General features: G+C 49.5%; 1 protein-coding gene and 1 long non-coding RNA gene across 2 annotated transcripts in view; one reads left to right on the plus strand and one right to left on the minus strand.

The window, feature by feature from the left end:
* LOC120571647 (protein NLRC3-like) overlaps positions 1 to 15,035 on the plus strand; it is a 615,005-nt gene that overhangs the window by 387,961 nt on the left and 212,009 nt on the right. The gene's annotated exons all lie outside the window — the stretch shown is intronic.
* Positions 4,744 to 8,588, minus strand: LOC120571703. Its single transcript, XR_005641268.1, has 3 exons — positions 7,807 to 8,588; positions 6,392 to 6,629; positions 4,744 to 4,783 (listed from the first exon to the last, which is right to left on the minus strand). It is a non-coding gene; the product is annotated as an uncharacterized LOC120571703 (long non-coding RNA).

Genomic DNA, 15,035 nt, shown 5'->3' on the forward strand with positions numbered 1-15,035 from the left:
GTATATGAAATCCCTTCTCAGCATGTATACATATCTGCTGCTCTACTCTAAACAAGTTGGAAACATGATAATTAATCATAACTGAATTAAGCAATATTACACGAGAGGGTTTGATTTAACGTCATTATCGGCACAACAGGGTGTGCTGTCATGCTAATTTGAGTATGTTCTAAATGTTTAGCTGACCAATCAGGTTGTCTGGTCGGATCTACTTCTTGTATAATCAGAAATAAACAAACGTCCATTAATCAAAGTCACATAATATTAAAAAATGAATGATTTCTTGATCTCAGCCACAGTTCATATTTCATTCTTTATGAAGTGATTCTAAATCAGAATAAAATAGTTTGCAAACATTCACATTTTTTTAATATTTCCAAAGTATTTTTCAATACTGTTTTTTCCAAAGATTATTGTTCTTAATCTGACCTGAGAGTCTCCAGTGTGCAGTGTGGACTCTTCAGTCCAACAGTGATCAGCTTCCCTCCTGAATCCTGGAGTTTGTTGTTACTCAGGTCCAGCTCTCTCAGACTAGAGGACTGGGAGCTGAGAACTGAGGACAGAGCTTCACAGCTTCTCTTTGACAGGTTACAGCCACTCAGTCTGGAGAGACAACAGGAAGAAAATAAGTTATTATATGTAACTCCTTTTGAAAGATAGCAGAGTATTTAATGATGAATAAATCACATTTACAGAGCTTTGTTGGAGGCTTTGACCACTGGCAGCAGCCTCAGAAGAGCCTTCTCTGATGCAGAGTATTTCTTCAGGTCAAACACGTCCAGATCTTTTTCTGATGACAGCAAGATGAAGACCAGAGCTGACCACTGAGCAGGAGACAGTTTATCTGTAGAGAGACTTCCTGATCTCAGGGACTGTTGGATCTCCTCCACTAGAGAACGATCATTCAGTTCATTCAGACAGTGGAACAGATTGATGCTTCTCTCTGCAGACAGATCCTCACTGATCTTCGACTTGATGTACTTGACTGTTTTCTGATTGGTGTCTGGGCTACTTCCTGTCTGTGTCATCAGACCTCGTAGGAGATTCTGATTGGTCTGCAGTGAAAGACCCAGGAGGAAGCGGAGGAACAAGTCCAGGTGTCCATTTAGACTCTGTAAGGCTTTGTCCACAGCACTCTGATGGAGACGTTTAACTTTTGGTTTGACTCTGACGGAATTAGGCAGCCGGGATGTTGTTTGTTCGTCTGACAGCAGGTTGACTCCAGATTTGATGAATGTCAGATGGACATGAAGAGCAGCCAGAAACTCCTGAACACTCAGATGGACGAAGCAGAACACCTTGTCCTGGTACAGTCCTCTCTCCTCTTTAAAGATCTGTGTGAACACTCCTGAGTACACTGAGGCTGATCTGATGTCGATGCCACACTCCATCAGGTCTGATTCATAGAAGATCAGGTTGCCTTTCTGTAGCTGCTCAAAAGCCAGTTTTCCCAGAGACTCAATCATCTTCTTTGTCTCTGGACTCCAGTGTGGATCTGTCTCAGCTCCTCCACCGTATTTGACGTTCTTCACTTTGGACTGAACCACCAGGAAGTGGATGTACATCTCAGTCAGGGTCTTGGGCAGCTCTCTTCCCTCTCTGGTCTTCAACACGTCCTCCAGAACTGTAGCAGTGATCCAGCAGAAGACTGGGATGTGGCACATGATGTGGAGGCTTCGTGATGTCTTGATGTGGGAGATGATTCTGCTGGCCTGCTCCTTGTCTCTGTATCTCTTACTGAAGTACTCCTCCTTCTGTTGGTCAGTGAATCCTCTGACCTCTGTCACCATGTCAACACACTCAGGAGGGATCTGATTGGCTGCTGCAGGTCGTGTGGTTATCCAGAGGAGCAGAGGGAAGCAGTTTCCCCCTGATGAGGTTTGTCAGCAGCACACCCACTGAGGTGGACTCTGTCACATCAGTCAGGATCTCAGTGTTGTGGAAGTCCAGAGGAAGTCGACACTCATCCAGACCGTCAAAGATGAACACAACCTGGAACTCTTCAAACCTGCAGATTCCTGCTTCTTTGGTTTCACTGAAGAAGTGATCAACAAGTTCCACCAAGCTGTACTTTTTCTCTTTCAGCACATTCAGCTCTCTGAAAGTGAATGGAAATATGAACTGGATGTCCTGGTTGGCTTTGTCTTCAGCCCAGTCCAGAGTGAACTTCTGTGTTAAGACTGTTTTCCCGATGCCAGCCACTCCCTTAGTCATCACTGTTCTGATTGGTTCATCTCTTCCAGGTGGGGCTTTAAAGATGTCTTCTCGTCTGATTGTTGTTTCTGGTCTGTCTGGTTTTCTGGATGCTGTTTCAATCTGTCTGACCTCATGTTCATCATTGACCTCTGCAGTCCCTCCCTCCATGATGTAGATCTCTGTGAACATCTGATTCAGAAGGGTTGGGTTTCCTGCTTTAGCAATCCCCTCAAACACACACTGGAACTTCTTGTTTAGGTTAGTCTTGAGTTTACGTTTACAAACTCCAGCAGAACTTCCTGAATGAATACATAATAAAAAAGCTCATTAAGTAATTTTGTAAAGAAAACAGGAACATATTTTGGTCCATCTCTGGACACATTACTAAACGTCCCATTAGTCCAGCAAGTTAAATCTTTAGAGAAATCCTCTTACTGCTCTGCAGACGGTCAGCCAGCTCGTCCTGCTTCATTCTCCTCAGGAAGTGCAGTGTGATCTTCAGAAATGCCTCTCTGCTGCTCCTCTGCTCTTCATCCTCATCCTCCCTCTGACTCTCTGAGCATTCTGGGTAATCTGGATTCAGAACCTTCTGGATCTTCTTCAGCTCGTTCTTCACAAAAGTGCCAATGTTCTCCTCCAGCAGCTGGAACAGAAGATTATATGAATGACACAAACACACTGGAATAATGGACGCAAACATCATATACTTGTTGGACAGACTGACAATCCACTGGTCTGAAAAGTGCAGCATGGAGATGATTGTGAACAGAATAGATGTAAAAGTAGTTGTTGTACATGTACAGACCATAAATATGGAGTCCAGGTGTGTTTGATGCTGCTGGGCAGACTGACCACTGGGAACCTCTGAGATCTCCTGGTCCACTCTGTGGAGGAATCAGGAAGAATTAGCTCACATCATGTCTGTCCACACAGAGACAAACACAAGGTAATTTAATGTGACTTAAAGTGTTGATTAGAGAGGAGGAGGAGAGGGAGAGAGGAGGAGAAAAGAGAAAGGAGGAGGAGAGGGATAGAGGAGGAGAAAAGAGAGAGGAGGAGGAGGAGAGGGATGTAGGAGGAGGAGGAGGGGGGAGAAAGGATTTCTCATTGAAAGGAGGAGGAGATGGAGAGAGGAGGAGGAGAGGGAGAGAGGAGGAGGAGAGGGTGAGAAGTAGACGGAAGGATCTACCCAGACTTGGTGGATCACATTTCCCAAACCTTTGTGTCACCATAGAGACGCAGTTTTCCCGCCAAAACGCTCGTCTAAACGCAGAATAAAAACTCAAGTCTCCAGACTCAAATGGCAGAAGTCTTCTCATGGCAAATAGTGTCCTGACCCAGGTGACACAAACACTTACCAAGGGTTGCTGGTTCTCCAGGGGGGATGTGCAAATTAAGTTACCCTGGAAGGGGCACTCTGAGGCCCATACATCCCAACCATCCCCCTGGTATTCCCAGAACATTTACCCTATGGCTATGGGAGATTTAAAATGCTTTTTAATGGGGCTGAAACACCAGATGATACTGGACCAAACTAGTACCAATATTAAAAAAATGAGATCTACAGTTGAAGACTGGTCTCACTGGACAGCTTTCAGATGTGAGATAAAGGCATGGATACCCGACCCGAGTCCCACGGTACCCGACGGGCCGGGCCAGGTTTTTAGAAATGATGGTCGGGTTCGGGTCCGGCTCGGTCACATCAGCGTGATAAGGCATTTGTTGTAAAATGGTGCTGCGGCTCCTTTAAGAGAGCTCAGTGTGTGTGTGTGTGTGTGTGTGTGTGTGTGTGTGTGTGTGTGTGTGTAAAGTGATCAGAAGAGAGATAGAGAAAGAGGAAGCAGACGTGTTGTATGAAACCAGAGCAGAGTTGGTGGAATAAGTTTAAGTTTTGTAGACATTAAATAGATAAATTATCAATGGGAAAGTCCTTTATTTGTACAAATGCAGTAGCTTAAATTCATTCTCTGCAATGTTATAATATTATTAACAGCTTACCTCTTATCAGCAGAGAGGTTGTTGATCTATAAAAAGCGATCATATGACCGGTCACTCTGTGGTAATACCACAGCTGGGTTCAGGTTCAGCAGAGTCCTGGTTCTTTGATGGATCCTGTTACACAGAGAGTAAGACCAACAGGGATGGAAATTCACTTTTATTATTCAGACACAAAACAGCTGGAGATACAAAGTAGCAACTAAAACAAGATTAACACAAAGAAGTTCAATAAACTACAATAAAAACTGGGTTAAAAAGCTAAAACACTAGAGAATATGATCGGACAAACCAGATCTAATATTTACCTAAAGTCGTAAGAGTTGAAGACTGGTTTAACTGGACAACTTTCAGATGTTATAATATGAATTTTTGTGAAGAAGAAAGATGCTGAAAATACATTTAAAATCTTATCTGGATACATAAAAGTTGAAACACAAACCAGCAATATTATAATATTATTAACAGCTTACCTCTTTTCAGCAGAGGGTTGTTGATCTTTAAAGTCAATAAAGTGATCATATGACCGGTCACTCTTGAAGGGGACACAGCGCTGGGTTCAGGTCCAGCAGAGTCTGGTCTTTGATGGATCCTGTTACACAGAGAGTAGAGCCAACAGGGATGCAAATTCATTTTTATTATTCAGACACAAAAACAGCTGGAGATACAAGCAGCAACTAAAACACAAAGAAGTTCAATAAACTATACAAAAAACTGGGTTAAAATGTTAAAACACCAAAGAATATATTGGACCAAACCAGATCCAATATTTACCTAAAATCAAGAGTTGAAGACTGGTTTAACTGGACAACTTTCAGATGGAGAATATAAATATATGTGAAGAAGAAAGATGCTGAAAATGAATTCCCAAAACTTCTCTGGATACATAAAAGTTAAAATATGAATCAGTAATATTATTATATTAACAGCTTTACCTCATTTCAGCAGAGGGTTGTTCTCCTTTAAACTCAATATAGCGTTGATGTGACCGGTCGCTCTTAAAGGATACACAGCTGGGTTCAGGTCCAGGATCAGGGGACTCTGGTCTCTTCTGGGTCCTGATAGAAAAACACATTTATTGAGGGTCACATGTTCAGGTAAAATGTGAATATGTCTGTACGCCTAAATATTAACAATTAAATGCCAATAATGCTTTACTTTCTGTCCAAAACTCTAATCTGAGCACTTTTTTCAGTAACGAGTAATCTAACGCGTTACTATTTCCAAACCAGTAATCAGATTAAAGTTACTTATCCAAGTCACTGTGCGTTACTATTTTTGTCATTTTCCTTAGTAAAAATATATATTTTTGCTTTTCTTTTTGCGTCTCGGGGAGTGAAGTCACGTATGCGACAAGTCACGTTTTCAGCATGAGGAAAGTTCACGTGTACCATGCAGCGACACAAACGTAAACAACAATGGAGGGAGGAGAGAGATGCACGCTTTCTAGCTGGAAAATCCAGTCACTATTTAGAGATTGTGTCAGCTAAAGACGGCAATATTAAGGTTGGTTGTACACTCTGTGCTGGTGGCGACAAAGTGCTATCTAGCTACCAAACACTACGTCAGATTTGAAGAAACATTTGGAGTCGCGCGACTGCAGTCAAACTTACAGAGCAAGTCCCAGCAGGTGGTGGGAAGCGAGAGAGCAGGAGGTCCCCCACCACCCAAACAACAAAAGCTGGACATCGGTGCTAAACCAGTAAGTGGAGAGTTGAGGAAGTTGGTCGGGCAGTAGGCCTATGTTGTAGAGGAAATGCTGCCCTTAAACACGGCTGACCTCGCCTTCGTGCCATAATAAACTAGATCCTACTACTACTGGCAACGCCGAGCTGCCTCACAGTAAACCGGTTGTCATTTTTATGTTGAAGCTGTGGGGGGTTGTCGGCAGTTGCTGAATGTAACTAATAAAGTAACTTGTAATCTAACTTCGTTACTTTTATAATCAAGTAATCTGTAAAGTAACTAAGTTACTTTTTCAAAGTAACTGTGGCAACACTGTGTCTAAACAAAGATATTTTGAGAGACAGGAAATTATTTTGCAAAAATATTCTCATTTCAGTCATCAGCTACAATAATTTCTTTCCACAAAATTAAAAAAAAACTCTTTATTTGAAGGAGTGTGCATGAGACTGACACAAAACAACCCAGGCGGGACGTAGCTCCATCCAATGAGACTCGTTCCAGTTTCACAACTCACCTCAATCTTCTTCTTAACATTTCAATTTCCCTTTCCATTGTTATTCTCTCCTTCTGCCATTCAAGTCTCTCCATCAATCCTCTCTCCTCCATTTCACGTAGCCTCTCCTCCATTTCTATTCTCCTCTCCCTTACAGGTCTTTTCTTAAAGTAGTGGTGGCTCCATGGACCAGATACTCTTCATGGACACACAGCTGGGTTCAGGTTCAGGTTCAGCAGGGTCTGGTCTCTGATGGGTCCTGTTAGAAAGAGAGGAAGACCACTTTTTAATCTCCAGAAACAGAAGCTGCTGGAGAAACTAGAAGCTATCAAGCAGGAAATAAAGTCTGAATCTCTTCACTGAATGATTTCTGCTCTCTGCTCATCCTGCTCTGTCATTCATTATCTTTCTGGGAGAACAGGAACATTGGAAAGACTCCAGGACTAATGTCATTTCTTTTTTGTCCTCTAATGGAGACAAGACTCCAGGACTAATGTCATCTTTCTGTCCTCTAATGGAGACAAGACTCCAGGACTAATGTCATCTTTCTGTCCTCTAATGGAGACAAGACTCCAGGACTAATGTCCTCTTTCTGTCCTCTAATGGAGACAAGACTCCAGGACTAATGTCATTTCTGTCTGTCTCTAATGGAGACAAGACTCCAGGACTAATGTCATCTTTCTGTCCTCTAATGGAGACAAGACTCCAGGACTAATGTCATCTTTCTGTCCTCTAATGGAGACAAGACTCCAGGACTAATGTCATCTTTCTGTCCTCTAATGGAGACAAGACTCCAGGACTAATGTCCTCTTTCTGTCCTCTAATGGAGACAAGACTCCATTATGACAATCAATCTCACCTTTCTGTCCTGTGCATCCTCCTCCACACATCACTACAACAGTAACAGAGGCATTTAGGTCACTACATTTTATTCTGAAAGGTCCCAGAGGAAACAGTAGAGTCCTGTTGTGTCTGACTTTACGCTGGTGGAGACGACGGTTTGTTTTCTGACAGCAGGAGAAAGGAAATAACTAGCGGCCATCTTATGATGGATTCACACCGGCCAAATCAGGCCAGGGGCTTAAAGTTGGCCCTTCCTTACTTCCTCCCCTCCTACTTCCTCCCCCCTTGCTCAGACCCCCCATCTTCAAACTCAGCCTTCATTTAGATCTCAGCTACACAGCTGTAAAGTTTCCTGACTGCAGCCTCACGGTTGTGACAGACAGACGTATAAACACCTGGCAAAGTATTTAAAACCTCCTCTGTAGTAGTTCATGTTACAACATGGAGATTTATCTTCAACACAAGAGTCGTCCAAACTTTCTCAGGAAATAAGAAGTGAAGTAGAAACATTATATTTAACTTTACAGAGCCAGAAACTAACCCTGAAGAGACCAAAGACTAACGTGTTGTTAAAGTATCAAACAGCAACTTACAGTTTCTTCAAACAGTCCAAAGAGTTGATGAAGAAAAGTTGATAAAGAAGGGGGTCACTCTCAGCTTGGAGAGAAATCTCTTTCACAGGTGAGCTGTTCCCTGGATTTTTAGAGGAGATTGAGAAGAGCGTCGAGCTACGGCTTCATTCTGTGGAAACCTACAACAGCCGGCTGGTATCTTATCTTGATCAGAGCAGCTGTAAATGATGATCACATTTCATTGGACAACTGTGTTGTATAATGACAATAAAGACGAACCTTGAACCTTTGAGCAGAAACATTAGAGTTGTGTTGTGTCTCACACACACACACACACACACACACACACACACACACACACACACACACACACACACACACACACACACACACACACACACAGGCTTCATTCTGGGGAAACCTTCAACATTTTGTAACTTAAATTCATGCATACTAATATATCTGAATCAGGAATTTAGACGTCAGAAGTTTGTTCTCTCCACTGTGGCACCAAATGATAGCTGAGAGTGGTCTCCACCTCCTCTAACTGTAGAGGGTCCTGATTAGGATTGGACTCTAGTTCCTGTTGGAGGAGGACCAGCTCATAGTGACTCAGTTCCATATTACAGCTTTTTTTACGATCGCTATGACAATTTTTTCAATACTTTTAACAACTTTCCCTAAACTCTTAAGGCACCAACACATCTACAACACACGATTGGTAAAACAGTTAATTTCATGCTCAAAATCACACATTAAAAACTGAACTCTAACACTAATTTCCAAAATACAATAATTCACTAACACAATACACTGTCTACCAAAACAATGCAATCATGTCTCAAAATCAAATAATTCATCCAAAACACTAACACATGTTCTCTTCCAACAGGAACATTTAGTCAATCACAGCACAATGTACCTATAAAACACTAACATCACATGGAATTACAGAAACTGCATTATTTTATATGCATCAGACAAAAGTGATTGTATTGAAAAAAAAGGTGGTGGGGGTTTTTTTTAAGAAGTTAAAATTTTTTTTTTTGTTGGGTTTAGCTCAGAAGAGAAAGAGGGGGGTGGAGACATGCAGTAAATCATCACAAGTCAGATTTGAACACTGGACCTCTGTGCCGAGGCACAAACCTCCAAGTATATTGTCGCCTGCTCTACCCACTAACCCAACACGGCCACCATTTTGTTTCTTTTGCTGCAGAGATTCAATACAAAAAATGAGTGACCCATCTTCAGAGTTGCGTTTAATAAAAATTAAAGTTTAAAAAAAAAAGGAGACAGAGACAGAATTGTCTTGCTACTCCTCTTCCTCTCCCTCGTCAAGGCATTTTTCTTATTTTCTGTGTTCATCTACAGTATATTGTTCACATAGGTCATCTTTTACTCTACTACCATATGATCATGTGATTGAAAGAACCTCAACACCTGAGTGTGTTTCCTAGAAGGGAATCAGCTGTGAATGATCTATATGCATAACTTCAATCAGCTGTTTCTCAATAAATACATGTATAAAATGCAGGGGATAGATTTGTGTTTCAATTTACAATATGATCAGCTGTTCACTTTGACTTTAGCCTATAAGTTAGGTTTAGATGTTGTTATCTGTTCTGACATATAGTGTGAAAGCATTTGTAACTTTGGCAGTAAAGATCCATTGTTTTGGTCTTGGTGGAGCTTGTGTGTAAAAGAAGTTCAAGCATTTTAAATTTGTATTAACTGTATGCATTTTGTGTCAAAGCAACAATAAATGTGTTAATTGTTTAGCCTACACAGACAGATGATGTGCTAACTGTGTTAAAAATTTTCATAGCGATCAGAAAATAAGTAGTAGTTGATTTAGTTAGAAAATAAAGAGCTGAGTCATGTTGTCTCTACATCAGTCCTGTCAGTGAATAGACCGACCCGGAAGTAGAAACATTAGATTTAACATCACAGAGCCAGAAACAGACCCTGAAGAGACCAGAGACTAACTTGGTAGAAAAATCACAATTAGATGTTTTCCCCACATGGTTGAGCCCTAATGTCCAGATAACTAACGTGGAGAGAAAACTATGTACACATAGGAAGGATTTATGGAGGCTTTTTAGAAGTTTTTGTGCCTTTTTAAGGTTTTGTCACGTTTTCAGATCTTTTGCTGCTTTTTTCAGAGTTTGCGTTGCCTTTTGGAATAGTCTTTGAGAACTTTGACTTTTTCCCGATATTTTAGCCCAAAGTCCACAGAGGCAGCCCGGTTGGTAACTTATCTTGATCAGAGCAGCTGTAAATAACGATTACATTTCATTGGACAATTGTGTTGTATAATGAACACAGCGAACCTTGAACCTTTGAGCAGAAACATTAGAGTTGTGTCACACACAGACAGACACACCACACACACACACACACACACACACACACACACACACACACACACACACACACACACACACACACACACACACACACACACACACACACACACCTTTGAACCTGCTAGCAGAAACATTAGAGTTGTGTGATTCCACTAAATCACCAACATGGAGATTTATCTTCAACACAAGGAGTCCTACTACGTTCTCAGTAAATAAGAAGTGAAGTAGAAACATTATATTTAACTTTACAGAGCCACAAACTAACCCTGAAGAGATCAAAGACTAACATGTTGTTGATGTAAGAGTTGATGAAGAAGAGTTGATGAAGGAGAGGGTCTCTCTCTCACCTGGAGAGAAATCTCCGACACAGGTGAGCTGTTACCTGGAGAATGAGTCCCAGCTCCACCTGTCCAATTGCACCTGACTGCGAATGCATGAATCCGGGGTTGGGCTAAATGTGGTGCGGAGCTAACGTTTGACTCCGTCTGGCCATCTGGAGGCGGAAATCAGGCAGCACATCCAATGCAGCACCTATGGCAATTATATTATATATATATATATATATATATATATATATATATATATATATATATATATATATATATATATATATAATGATATTTTAATTATAAAAATATATAGATTAAAAAAATGGAAAGGGGTTGGGTTTAGGAAAATAAGAACCAGTATTAGGAAAATAAAAATAAGAACGGGGAAAGCAAACATGACTTGTGGGGAATGAGCCACGGTGTCTCTGGGGGATCTGCGAGACAGCAACGGACGGTTGGGTTAAGGAAAAAAGAACGGGAAGCAAACAGCGACTGGCGGAAAGCGAGCCCCGGTTCTGGGGGCGACGCGTCGCGGAAGCCCCGGTCTGTGGGCGGGGCGACGTCCGGAAGCCCGGTCTCTGGAGGACGCAGCGTGCTGAAGCCCGGTCTCTGGGGACGCGGCGTGCTGAAGCCCGGTCTCTGGAGGACGGCGGCGTGCGAAGCCCCGTGCTCTGGAGGGGCCGGCGTGCTGAAGCCCGGTCTCTGGAGGGCGCGGCGTCACGGAAGCCCGGTCTCTGGAGGGGCCGCGGCGCGAAGCCCGGTCTGTGGGGCCGGCGTGCTGAAGCCCGGTCTCTGGAAGGACGCGGCGTGCTGAAGCCCGGTCTGTGGGGCCGCGACGTGCTGGCCCCGGTCTCTGGAGGACCGACTGCTGAAGCCCCTCTGTGGGGCCGCGTGCCGGTCTCTGGAGGCGCGGCGTGCTGAAGCCCCGGTCTTTGGAGGACGACGTGCTGAAGCCCCGGTCTGTGGAGGCGCAGCGTGCCAAGCCCCGGTCTCTGGAGGACGCGGCGTGCTGGAAGCCCGGTCTGTGAGGGGCCGCGACGTGCTGAAGCCCGGTCTCTGGAGAGGCCCGGCGTGCTGAAGCCCCGGTCTCTTCGGGGCCGCCGCGTGCTGAAGCCCCGGTCTCTGGAGGGACGCGACGTGCTGAAGCCCCGGTCTCTGGAGGACGCGAGCGTGCTGAAGCCCCGGTCTGTGGAGACGCGACGTGCTGAAGCCCCGGTCTCTGGGGACGGCGTCGCGGCAGTCTGTGGAGGCGCGTGCTGAAGCCGGTCTCTGTGGGGCCCGGCGTGCTGAGCCCGGTCTGTGGGGGCGGCGTGCTGAAAGCCCGGTCTCTGGAGAGGGCGGCGTTGAAGCCCCGGTCTGTGGGGGCGCGGCGTGCTGAAGCCCGGTCTCTGGAGGAACGCGACGTGCTGAAGCCCGGTCTCTGGGGGCGCACGCGTGCTGAGCCCCGGTCTCTGGAGGACCCGACGTGCTGAAGCCCCGGTCTCTCGGGGACGCGACGTGCCGAAGCCCGGTCTCTGGAGGACGCGACGTGCAAACCCGGTCTCTGGAGGACGCACGTGCAAGCCCGGTGGAGGGGCTCTAACCCGGTCGGGAAAAGCCGTCTCTGGGGACGCGGCGTGCTGAAGCCCCGGTCTCTGGAGGGCGACGTGCTGAAGCCCCGGTTCTGGAGAAGAGACGCGCGTGCGAAGCCCCGGTCTGTAGGGGGCCGCCGCGTCGCGAAGCCCGGTCTGTGGGGGACGCGACGTGCGAACCGGTCTGTGGAGGAGCACGCGTGCTAACCCGGTCTGTGGGGACGCGGCGTGCTGGCCCGGTCTCTGGAGGACGGCGTCGCGGAAGCCCCGGTCTGTGGGGGACGCCGACGTGCTGAAGCCCCGGTCTCTGGAGGACGCGACGTCGCGGAAGCCGGTCTGTGGGGAGCGACGTGCTGAAGCCCCGGTCTCTGGGGAGGCGAAGCGTGGTGAAGCCCGGTCTCTGGGACGCGGCGTGCTGAAGCCCCGGTCTCTGGAGAGGCCGCGTGCTGAAGCCCGGTCTCTGGAGGACGCGACGTGCTGAAGCCCCGGTCTCTGGAGGGCACGCGACGTATGCGAAGCCCGGTCTCTGGAAGGACGACGGCGTGCGAAGCCCCGGTCTCTGTGGGGCGCGACGTACGGAAGCCCCGGTCTGTGGGACGCGACGTGCCAAGCCCCGGTCTCTGGAGGACGCGTGCTGAAGCCCGGTCTGTGGGACGCGACGTGCTGAAGCCCGGTCTCTGGAGGACGCGGCGTGCCAAGCCCCGGTCTCTGTGGGACGCAACGTGCTGAAGCCCGGTCTGTGGGGAGGACGCGACGTGCTGAAGCCCCGGTCTCTGGAGGACGCGACGCGTGCAAGCCCCGGTCTGTGGGGGCCGCGGCGTGCTGAAGCCCCGGTCTCTTGGAGGAGCGACGTGCTGAAGCCCCGGTCTCTGGGGACGCGACGTGCTGAAGCCCCGTCTCTGGAAGGGACGTGCTGAAAGCCCCGGTCTCTGGAGGGGGCGGCGTGCTGAAACCCCGGTCTGTGGGACGCGGCGTGCTGAAGCCCCGGTCTCTGGGGGCCGCGTCGCGGGGAAGCCCGGTCTGTGGAGGCACGCGTGCGAACCCCCGGTCTCTGTGGGACGCGGCGTGCTGAAAGCCCGGTCTGTAGGGGGACGCGGCGTGCTGAAGCCCGGTCTCTGGAGGGCGCGACGTGCTGAAGCCCCGGTCTGTGGGGAACGCGACGTGCTGAAGCCCCGGTCTCTGGAGGACGCGCGGCGTGCTGAAGCCCGGTCTCTGGGGACGCGACGTGCTGAAGCCCCGGTCTCTGGAGGACGCGGCGTGCATGAACCCCGGTCTCTGGGGACGCGGCGCGGCGTGAAGCCCCGGTCTCTGGAGAGGCGGCGTGCTGAAGCCCGGTCTCTGGAGGACCGGCGTGCAAGCCCCGGTCTCTGGAGGACGCGACGTGCTGAAACCCCGGTCTCTGGGGACGCGGCGTGCTGAAGCCCCGGTCTCTGGGGACGCCGAGCGTGCTGAAGCCCCGGTCTCTGGAGGGACGCGACGTGCTGAAAGCCCGGTCTCTGGAGGGGCCGGCGATGCTGAAGCCCCGGTCTGTGGGGGGGGCCGCCGCGTCGCGAAGCCCCGGTCTGTGGGGGACGCGACGTGCGGAAGCCCCGGTCTGTGGGGCGACGGCGTGCTGAAGCCCCGGTCTGTGGAGGGGCACACGTGCTGAAGCCCCGGTCTGTGGGGGACGCGGCGTGCTGAAGCCCCGGTCTCTGGAGGACGCGGCGTCGGAAGCCCGGTCTGTGGGGGACGCCGACGTGCTGAACCCCGGTCTGTGGGGGCCGCGACGCGCGGAAGCCCCGGTCTCTGGAGGACGCGGCGTGCTGAAGCCCCGGTCTCTGGAAGGACGCGACGCGCGAAGCCCCGTCTCTGGAGGGACGCGCGGCGTGCTGAAGCCCCGGTCTCTGGAGGGCCGCGACGTGCTGAAGCCCCGGTCTCTGGAGGACGCGACGTGCTGAAGCCCCTGGTCTGTGGGGGCCGCGGCGTGCTGAAGCCCCGGTCTCTGGAGGACGCGGCGTGCTGAAGCCCCGGTCTCTGGGGACGCCGCGTTGCTGAAGCCCGGTCTGTGGGGACGCGCGAGCGTGCGGAAGCCCCGGTCTGTGGGGCACGACGTGCTGAAGCCCCGGTCTGTGGGGACGCGAGTCGAAGCCCCGGTCTCTGGAGGACCGCGACGTGCTGAAGCCCCGGTCTCTGGAGGACGCGACGTGCTGAAGCCCCGGTCTCTGGAGGACGCGACGTGCTGAAGCCCCGGTCTCTGGGGGACGCGACGTGCGGAAGCCCCGGTCTCTGGAGGACGCGACGTGCTGAAGCCCCGGTCTCTGGAGGACGCGACGTGCTGAAGCCCCGGTCTCTGGAGGACGCGACGTGCTGAAGCCCCGGTCTCTGGAGGACGCGACGTGCTGAAGCCCCGGTCTCTGGAGGACGCGACGTGCTGAAGCCCCGGTCTGTGGGGGACGCGACGTGCTGAAGCCCCGGTCTGTGGGGGCGACGTGCGGAAGCCCCGGTCTCTGGGGGACGCGACGTGCTGAAGCCCCGGTCTCTGGAGGAGCGCGCGGCGATACGGACGGTCTCTGGAGGACGCGACGTGCTGAAGCCCCGGTCTCTGGAGACACGCGATGCAAGCCCCGGTCTCTGGAGGACGCGACGTGCTGAAGCCCCGGTCTGTGGGGACGCGCGGCGTTGAAGCCCCGGTTCTGGAGGACGCCGGCGTGCTGAAGCCCCGGTCTCTGGGGGCGCGACGTGCTGAAGCCCCGGTCTGTGGGGACGCCGACGTGCGGAAGCCCCGGTCTCTGGGGGACGCGACGTGCTGAAGCCCCGGTCTGTGGGGACGCGACGTGCGGAAGCCCCGGTCTGTGGGGGACGCGACGTGCTGAAGCCCCGGTCTGTGGGGGACGCGACGTGCTGAAGCCCCGGTCTCTGGAGGACGTGAATCGCGGGAAACGAGCCCCGAGGTGTTTCTCAATGTCAAGGAAGGATCCTTCGAAGCCAGAATTTGGAGGATGCTA

Source organism: Perca fluviatilis, chromosome 2 (genome assembly GCF_010015445.1).
Source record: "Perca fluviatilis chromosome 2, GENO_Pfluv_1.0, whole genome shotgun sequence".
NCBI classification, from domain to species: Eukaryota; Metazoa; Chordata; class Actinopteri; order Perciformes; family Percidae; genus Perca; species Perca fluviatilis.